The following is a 9,800-nucleotide window of genomic DNA, read 5'->3' as shown; positions in this document are numbered from 1 at the left end:
GCTTATAATGTTTTCCTTTTAGCCTCCTGAAGCTCTATTTATGAGGACAGTAGAGTAGGACCTTCCCATGTCCCTGATTATGGTTCTTATGTGTAACAAAATGACTCTGAAATGTATAATCAAAACAATTCTCTCATGTAATCAAAATATCTGTCTCAACAGGCTCTTTCTCACCTACATGTGCCTCAATTGTTTTTGTGGTTTTATGGTTTTTACCTTTATAAACTCTGTACTTCCAAAATTAGGTGCTGGGAGTTCTTTGAGGTGTTAGCCTGCTCCCAGTCACTTGCCTGGCATGCTCATGAAAGAACCATTTTTTCCCTTTCAATTTGTCTCAATATGGGTGGTGGCTTGTAAATCTCACACACTCCATAACAAAAATAGACGATAGTTATTTTCCTAATGTTTCTACTCTCAACAAAAAAATTCTTGACATCTCTGTTTTGTGATGCCAAAATTTGGAGGGAAAATTTGGTGATCCGGAAAATCTAAAAAACTGGAAACCACTGACTTCATAGAGACTTAGGAAACAAGCAATCCAAATGACTGGAAGGACAATTTATGTTGAAGAAATGAAATTCAGGAGGGAACACTTTCAGTGAAGAGAGGACTGAACTTTCGAATTTCCGAGGGAGCTGCACGTCTAGATTTCAATCTAGATTTCAGTCTAGATGTGGTTTCAAGCATAGGGCAGCCTGCACTGGCCTGGTTTCCTGTCACAGCTCTGGCACTCATTAGCTGGGTCACCTTCAGTAAGTCTTGCGGTTTTGTAGGAACTCGGCTTCCGACAGGCCGATATCTAAGATTCTCTTTTTGGCTGAAATATTTCAAGTCTGTATTTGACTTTGTTTGATCATATCTAATATTCTATGTTTGAGCAATCAGGAAATAAAGCAAATAAGCCTTGGTCTAAATTGATTTTGACTTTATTTGAACTGCAGGCTTTAATGAGAAAGAACAAACCTCAAATCAACTCAGTTTCATAAGTTTGGATTTTTAAAATGCTAAATAATCTTGTGAAGAGCTCTAAGCATTTGGAATTTGAAGAGAATTAAAAAAATTATATTATAATACAGTTTCTTATATTTGAAATACATATTATTTATATATAAATATTATTATAAATTAGAATGCATACAAATTATATACATGATACACATAATACATTATATATGTATATAGATTATATGTGTATATATATGTGTGTGTGTATACATGATATATATATGTAAGTTTCTTCAACACACAACATAATTTATTTCCTTTTGTATGCCCATCTCCCAATTTTCATTGATAGTCATATGGAGTTCACCTAGGTAAAGGAACTCACTTCATAAGGACTAAAAACCCTATAAAGATAAAATCAGGAAGTGCTTCTAACCTGGAAAATTTTATGCTAGCAAATGCTTTTTAGGGCCCTCAAGCCTTAAATCCATACTTCTGATGGAATGAACCCATGTCTCAACAGTGGTTTTGGGTGTTCAGGCTCTTCTTGTCACATTCTGTGGTCTTTCTCAATTTATAGTCTCTACACAAAGGTTCTGAAGCAGTCGGTGTTTGTGGGTTTTAGTGGGAGTTTGCTGTGGTTCCTGCTGTGTGGCTTCCTATCTCATTTGGGAACTGATCACAGAATGTCAGGGACAGTCAGATGGTTGATTGGCTTTCCTGCCAGGTTTTTTTTTTTTTTTTTTTTTTTTTTTTAACCAACTGATACCTCAGGCCAGTCAGCATGTGGCATGTTCAGCACTGGTTCCAGCATCCTGGAATTGTCTTTCTCCTTGGGTGTACCATCATTTGTAAGCCATAACCCAGAGAGTCATCTACAGCAGTTAAAACAAATTTAAAATTGTTTACAATCCTCTGGAAGAGGCCCAATCCAACCAGTCTGGAAGCAGTTTTAACCTCTAAACCCCATGAGATCCAAACTCTCTCTTTTTTTTTTTTTTTTTTTTTTTCTTTTTCATGGTATGATATGCTAAACCTGTATTTTTTTTTTTTTTTTTTTTTTTTTTTGCAGTACTAGGGATCGAACTCAGGGCCTTGTGCTTGTGAGGCAAGCACTCTATCAGCCGAGCTATCTCCCCAGCCCTAAACCTGTATTTTGAAAAATAGTTCAATATCAGAAATATCAGTATTAGTATGCTGGTGACTGAAAGAAAGGAAAAAAATTTTTCCCCACCTGACTTACAGAATAAGGAAATGTTTGCCCCTGATACTGAAGAAGTAGGAAGACCGTAGGCTTGCTGCTGTCCCTGCTCATCCCTCATTTGTGTCTCCTCTCTGAGTTGTTTCATTCTGGGGTGAGTTTCCTGGGCACGGGGAGAGCCAAACTCTTAACTGCCACTGCCTGTCACTGAACTGAAATCTAGCAACCCCTCTGCCTCATTGTGTTCTTACCATTGAGTTTCTGGTCCACAGGAACATTTATTTTTCTTTTCAAGTCTGATTACATATTTTTAGTTTTCTAATTTTAATATTTTTTTTCTGTTCTTGTGGTGGAATTACTTCCTGTCATGCACTTAGGACACTAGCAAGATTATAAGTGTATACTGCCATTCACTCTCAAACTCACTACAATTTGACTCTTCCTCCTAACATTCCACTAAAAATTTTTCTCTATAATGATCTGATCCAAATTCATGTGTACAAGTCAAGTAGATGTATTTTTGTTCTTATATAATTTTACTATCAGAAACATTGAACACAGTTGATCAACCATTTCCTGTTTATTGAAACATTTCATTTTTACTTTCATTTTACTATCTCTAGGCTTTTCTTCACTGTGCCTGACTAATTCTCCTTGACTCCTTATGGCAGCTTTGTTTGAATGGGTAGCAGGAATTTGTGTGTGTGTTTGTGTTTTTTTGGTGATCAAACCCAGGCCTGGATCAGGCTAGGCAAACAATCTACCATTGAGCCCTGTAGTAGGAACCTTGCAGTGCTGGGGATTGAACCCAGAGCCTTATGCTTGACAGGCAAGCACTCTACCAACTGAGTTATATCCCCAGCCCTGTAGTAGGAATCTTAAAACTTCTAACTTCTCTTTAATTTCTACTCCCTTTAAAATAATCTGGTAGTTCAGATTCAGATTTTTAATATAGCACTTAAAATTTCCCTTTTGGTAATGTTTTAGCATTTGCATTAAACTTCTCAACAATATAGCAACAATTTTATTGACTTAACTCAATTGATTCTTCTGAAACATCATCTCAGTTTTTGAGTTCTTTATTCTAATTCTTCAAGTGATTTTTTTTTTTGAGACTGGTACTTGGATATTATGTTTCTGAGTCCTTGCATACTTTAATTTATATTTGTTTTGCCCTTACAAACAATTCATTTTTTAGATAGAGGTTATAGAACCCTCTTTCTGCACTGTTGGTCCACTGTTTTTGGCATTGAAATAAGGAAAATCTTTCACTGTAATTATTTATTTTGTGCAACTATCTTGTCTCTCTCTATAGTCTCTGAGTAGTTGCTTTTTCCCCTATATTTGAACTTCAGAAATGTTACTCAGGGTATCTTTGTGTAGCTCTGTCTCTGTAAATCTTGCCTAAATCTTATTCAGTCATTCCAATGGAAAGATTCAAGATTTTCTTTGGTTAGACAGAAGATATTTCTCTAATTTCTTTGATTATTGTTTCTCTGCTGTATGCTTGGTTCTTTTTCTGAGATTCACCTTATCATAGATATTCCACAGAGATTCCACAAATCATATCTGGGATTCATTTAATCATAAATATTCCATGTGAACTATTTTTTTTTTTTCTTTTCTCCATTTTCAACTTAACTTTTTCCTGTCCTGGGGGGAAATCTTGATGTTATTCTCTAAGTTATAGACTTGGTTTAATTTGGTCCCTAATCTCCCACTCAATGGAACAGTTCCTATAATTGTTTCCTCAAACTCCCTTTTCTTGTAGTTCTAGTGTCAGGAAGCAAATACCTCTGAGAGGCACAGATCACTCATTCATTCAGACTTTAGTCAGGGCAAGTTTTCCATGGCCTCTTTTCCAGGGACTCCAGAGAAGAAGGGGTACAGGGAACATAGGGAGACACTGGGACCAGCTTTATCTGCTTCGCACTTTGCTAAGGTCTGTCTCTGGCTGGAGCTCTCAAAGACTCGGCACAGACCCCCAAAGGGATACAAGAGTGCCAATGCTCTGAGATGGCATGTGGGAATCACATCATGATTATAAGAGCAGTGTTGGTTTTTCTTTTTTCTTTGCATTTAGTAAGCAAGGGGGGTGGGGAGAGCATAGGAGGAGGAGGAGGGGGAGAGAGAATGGAGATAGGGAGAGAGTGAGCCTGGATTTTATGTTGAGATAGGACTGAGGGAGGAGACAGCCGGTGAAGGAAATTGGAGGAAAATATAAATTCTAATGAGCATTTATTCAGTTATTTGCTATGGTGTATATTGGTAAGCTCTCTTCATGTTCTCCAATGAATTCTTTAGTAATTTCTTTGTTATTGTAAGTAAAAATTGGTATGATTTTATTCATATTTTATTCCTTAGGCCAATATCCAGGATGATAAGATGACTCTATGCATTCAATCATCCCTTTTTTCACTATTCAACAGAGATTTCAGAGTGCCAGGTACTCTGTGTCACGTCTGTGTCAGGCACTGGGATAGGCTCCAGGAGTACAGCAGAGAGGAAATCAGTTAAGCTTTCTACTCTCAAGGTGTTTGTGATCTTACACAACAAGAAGGCTCTGCAGGTGGAACACCTGAAGATAAACCCATGGAGGGCTATGAATCCCTCTTCCTTTGGAATTTGTCCAGATCATTGCTTCTTTTACCTGTTCCTACAAGACACTATTCACTCTCATTTTCCCAGGTTGCCTGTGATTCCTCTGTCTGAGGGTACCAGCCTCTGATATTTGTTTCCAATCCTTTGAAAATCCATTTTGGATATACTTTATAGCTACTTCAGCATTGTCCTAATGTGAGATAAGAGTGCCAAGAGCTCTGATGGCATCAAATCTATCCTCTGGTTTCTAATCTCTGTGAATTACAGATTAACTGTGAGAAAACAGCCCTGCCCTGAATGTTCCAACAAGTCCTTGAAAACATCCTGCTCTCCACATGGCCATTCTATGGGAAAAATCTGATGGTATCCACCCTCTACAAGAGGGGTCTGCTCCCAGGCTTAATTCATCAGCACATCGGGATGAAAATCAAGTTCATTTGGATGAGAATGGCTGAATTTGTGTGTGCAGACGCCAAAAGGCAGAGCTACACACACACACACACACACACACACACACACACACACGTGATTCTGTTTCTCTGGTCACTCATTCCCCTTTCCCCAGAGCACTTCCACACTGTCACCAAGGACAACTCCACACAGGACTGTCTGCTCTCTGGATGATTGAAACCATTAATAATTTACCCAACTTCAGCTGCTGCCTTTCATTAATTATCACTATGCTAATGATATCCCTGAGGAAAAGGGAAAAAAAATAATTCTCCCACCAATGCCAGCTCTGTGGAGACAGATCATATTTCATAAATAAATCAGGGGTGGGTGTTTTGCCTTGAATTCCTTTGAACTCTTCCTCTGCAGAGTTTAGAGGAGGTGGAAGTAAGCATAATGGAATTAAACGAAGCAGGCAGAGCATTTGAGTATCAGTGTCAGTCGGCTACTAATGCAGCTGCGTTTAGCCTGTCTATTCTTTCAGCTGGGGTCACACTTACTGGAATGTGTTCTCAGTAGAGGCAGAGTTTCTTAAAATGTGGCACTGAGAACTAGGCAGTCCCTAAACAAGACCAATGCTTTGCTCAAATCACTGCACTTCTTACCTAAGGTGGCAGATTTTTCTCCATTGGATCTGACCTTGTTGATTCAAGGGGGACTAAATGAGTTAATATATCTGAACAGTACCTGAGCACCACAAGTACTCAATAAAAGTAAGTTAGTCCCCCAAACAAAGGAATGTTCTGCAGCATTTTCTAGGCTGTGTTTGTGAATGGTTTGTAAGGGGTTTGTTCTATCTCTTGCAGACATTGTGGGTTGGAACAGAGGGTTTTACTAACACATCTGAGCAACTCTTTTTGTTCCTACTCTCTTCACAAGAAGAAGTGGAGAGGTATAGGGTAGATTTCCAACTGGGATGGTCCACATGGAGGTGGGCAGGAGCTTGAGACTAAGTGCACTGAACCAGTCCTTGGTTCTGCTGTGTGGTTATTAGTGGTCCTTCATTTGTTCAGGAAGTCTGGCAGTTGTATTGAGTAGTGAGAGAGAAGTATGCATTCAACTAATATATGAATTAAGAGCATTGTCCTGGGTGCTGAAAATTTCTTTCTTGTTTAGTTTGGTCCTAACTTCATGAACGCTTTTCACAAAAATTGAATAAAAGAAAAAATGAGAAGAAAATCATCACTCCTATTCACTGGTCAGGTCTTGGGGATATTTTTTTCTTCCTAAGTTTCCTGTATGAGGTGGAATCTTGGTGCTCCCTGTATGTTCTCCTGCCCTAGCCCACCTTTTATTGTGGTGCTGGGGAATGATCTCAGGACTCACACATGCTAGGCAACTGCTCTACCACTAAGCCTCCTTCTTCTTTTTTAAAGGCACATGCACATATTTTTAAATATATATTTGTATATGTTTTAAGTTGTTGATGGGCCTTTATTTTATTTATTTAAATTCAGTTCTAAGAATTGAACCCAGTGCCCCACACATGATAGGAAAACATTCTACCACTGAGCCAGCCCACCCTCCCCATTTTTATTGTAGTAAAATATACGTAATATTTATCATGTGAACCATTCGTAAGTGTACAATTCAGTGGTATTAAATACATCACAGTATTGTGCTTCATTACCATTATCTCCCCTCAAAATTTTCATCATCCCAACAAAACCTCTGGAACCTTTAAAAAATGACTTCCCCTGTGCCTTCCCCCATCCTCTTGTAAACTCGTACTTTCTGTCTTTATAGATTTGCTTATTCTATTTACTTCATGCAAGAAGAGTCATACAATATTTGTCTATGCACACACAAATTCCTATGGTGTGTGTATATGTATGTATTAGAGTTGGTCACCCACTCGATTGTTTATAGACACTTGTTTCCGTCTTTTGGCCATTGTGAATAATGCTGCTAAGAAGACATATCCTTCCTGTTTATGGTCTTGCTGCAGTTGCCTTCTTGGAGTGCTTTCCTCCTTAAATTCCACGAGATAGACTGGGACCCTCTGTTCTTTAGGAGGCTTTCCCCTCTTCTCACCTTGAGGGAGACCTCAGAGTAAGTAACTGTAGACTGATACCCAGGATTTTAGGGGAAAGAGTTCCTTTTCTTTGTTGGTGTTTTCCCACAGATTTATTTTTTCTTGTCTCCTCTCACAAGGAGAGATCTTGAGGACTGTGGGACTAGGGACAGGGAAATAAGAAAGCTACTCAAATAGTTTTTGACTCAGGAGACCAGCCAAAGAAAGACCTTCTGGAATCTGACTCAGTCTACTCATCCAGGGTTCCTTGGAGAAGTCTGGGACCAAAGCTCTACCTAGTAATACTGCTTGGACTTTATCTTCTCATTCCTTTCTCTCACAAGGACCTGCTTGGGGCCCTCTAGGTCTCAGTAGGGAGATTCCAAAGCATTTAGAGTTCTTATTCACTTTTTTCTATTTCTGTCTTAGACACACACTAATATGTGTGTGTCCGGTATTTTCTACAGACTGAGCTGGGAAGATCCTCAGGGAAAAAGTGCTATACAAGGATTGAGACCCTGCACTGGGAAAGATTTCTCATGGTGACATTTCAAGCCATACCTGCAGCTGGATTGCTGTTGGGCAAAGTCCAACAAAGAGCTAGTCACATCTAGGTTTTGAGAGAAGATGGTATGGTTTCTGGGTGTGGGTTATTAATGATTTCATGCAGTTGCATTTCCTTGAAGGTAAAGTCTTAGATAGAGATCAAAGTTCTTATGCTAGCAGAAAATGTGATAGGTGATATCTGGGATCTGGTTTTGAGGAGGGCAGGGATCCATGTTGGGTCCAGAGTAGGTATATCTAGAACTATACTTTGCAGATCATACTTCCTTGGGACAAGACCATGGCAAATGGTACCTCTACCATTTTGAGGACTGTGTCTGATTAATGGGATACAATGCTGCTATTCATTTCTAGAACTACCACAGGCTCCTCTAAATCTAGACTGAGCTTGGTGCCAGGTAATGACCCAGATGATTTTTTTCTTTGTTCTGTTTTTCAGCAATTTTCTTTATGGTCAGTTACTCTAGATAAAATAAATGTTTCTTCAAAATAAAAATGCATATGTCTCAATGGTGGAATACTTGCCTAGCAAGTATGAAGCCTTGGGTTTAATCCCTAGTACAGAAAAATAAAAATAAAAAAGCACAGAACAGAAAATATTTGTGTTCATAGTGACACAAAGAGATAATACATTGAAAAGGCTGATAACACAAAATCTGCAACCTGATGATGGCCTGGGTTTGGATCCTAGCTTCAACACTATTTAGATAGATGACCTTGGGCAAGTTATATAAAATCTTTCAGAATTTAATTTTCCTCATCTATAAAACTGAGATGTAACTAATAACCTTTAGGATTTTTTGGAAAATAAAATATTTATGTCTGTTGAGTACTTAAAATAGTTCCTATTTAAGTATTTGCTTTTACTTTAGTGATGGTTTATGCTTCTTTCCCTCAATAGCTTCTCGAGGACAAGGACAACATCTACACAATGCCAGGAACATAATAGAAGTGAAATAGATAATTGTTGCATGACAGAATACTTTTAAATGGCTCAATGTTCTTTATAGTTAGAGGAATAAAATACATGGTTGAGGAAGTGCAGGGATTTGGAGTTAAGCACTGACCAAGGATAAGTTGTGTGTCTCTGAGTCCCTGAGGGACAAGCTTAAAATGTAGCAACCACAGCAACGGCATTGGCCTTTGTGTTCTGCTCTATTTGGAGAACTAGAAAAGCAGAAAAGCACAGGAAATGAAATCATGGAGATACTTGTTATGAGTGGCTATGTGCAGGGCTTACTAGAGAACATGTTATGTTTCTAGGCAGAGTCTAACAATTTAAAAAAACAAGTTTCAGAGGGAAACAGAAATGATGCTGGAGACTGAATAAGTGAGATGGCAAAAAGAAAAGAAGGGACCTTAGGAATGATGGCATCACCCTTGTACATTTTTACTGGACTGGTTAGGATGACTCTCTCAGGGAGCACACTGTCTTTATGAAGAATGGATCTTTCCACCCTAGGAATCTTAGTGTCACAAACTTTTGTCAGCAATGTCTCCTGTTTTAGCCAGCTTCCCTGCTGTGACTAAATGATCTGACCAGCACAATTATAAAGGAGGAAGGGTTTGTTTGAGGGATCCACGTTTCAGAGATCTTAGTCCATAGAAGGTCGGCTCCAATCCTCCGGGCTCAAGGTGAGGCTGAACATCATGGTGGAAGAGGGTGGCAGAGGGAAGCAGCTGCATCATCAGGAAGCAGAGAGAAAGACTCCACTCTCCAGCGACAAAATATATACTCCACGGCCACACCCCAATTCCCACCTCCTCCAGCCACATCCTACCACATCAATTAATCCTATCAGGGATTAATTCAGTGATAGGGTTAAGACTCTTACAAGCCAATCATTTCTCCTCTGAACCTTCCTGCATTGTCTCACATGTGAGTTTTTGGGGGACACCTCACATCCAAACCATAACGTCTCCTAAGGGAGCTTTTTGATTATACCTGCTGCGTTCCAGACAACAGACATGGAATAACTGATATTCAGGAGAATGATTCTCTCTGACTCCTCACCTGAACCCCCC

This window comes from Sciurus carolinensis, chromosome 6 (genome assembly GCF_902686445.1).
Source record: "Sciurus carolinensis chromosome 6, mSciCar1.2, whole genome shotgun sequence".
In the NCBI taxonomy this organism is placed as follows: Eukaryota; Metazoa; Chordata; class Mammalia; order Rodentia; family Sciuridae; genus Sciurus; species Sciurus carolinensis.
The sequence above is the reverse complement of the archived record's forward strand: the minus strand, read 5'-3'. Positions refer to the sequence as shown.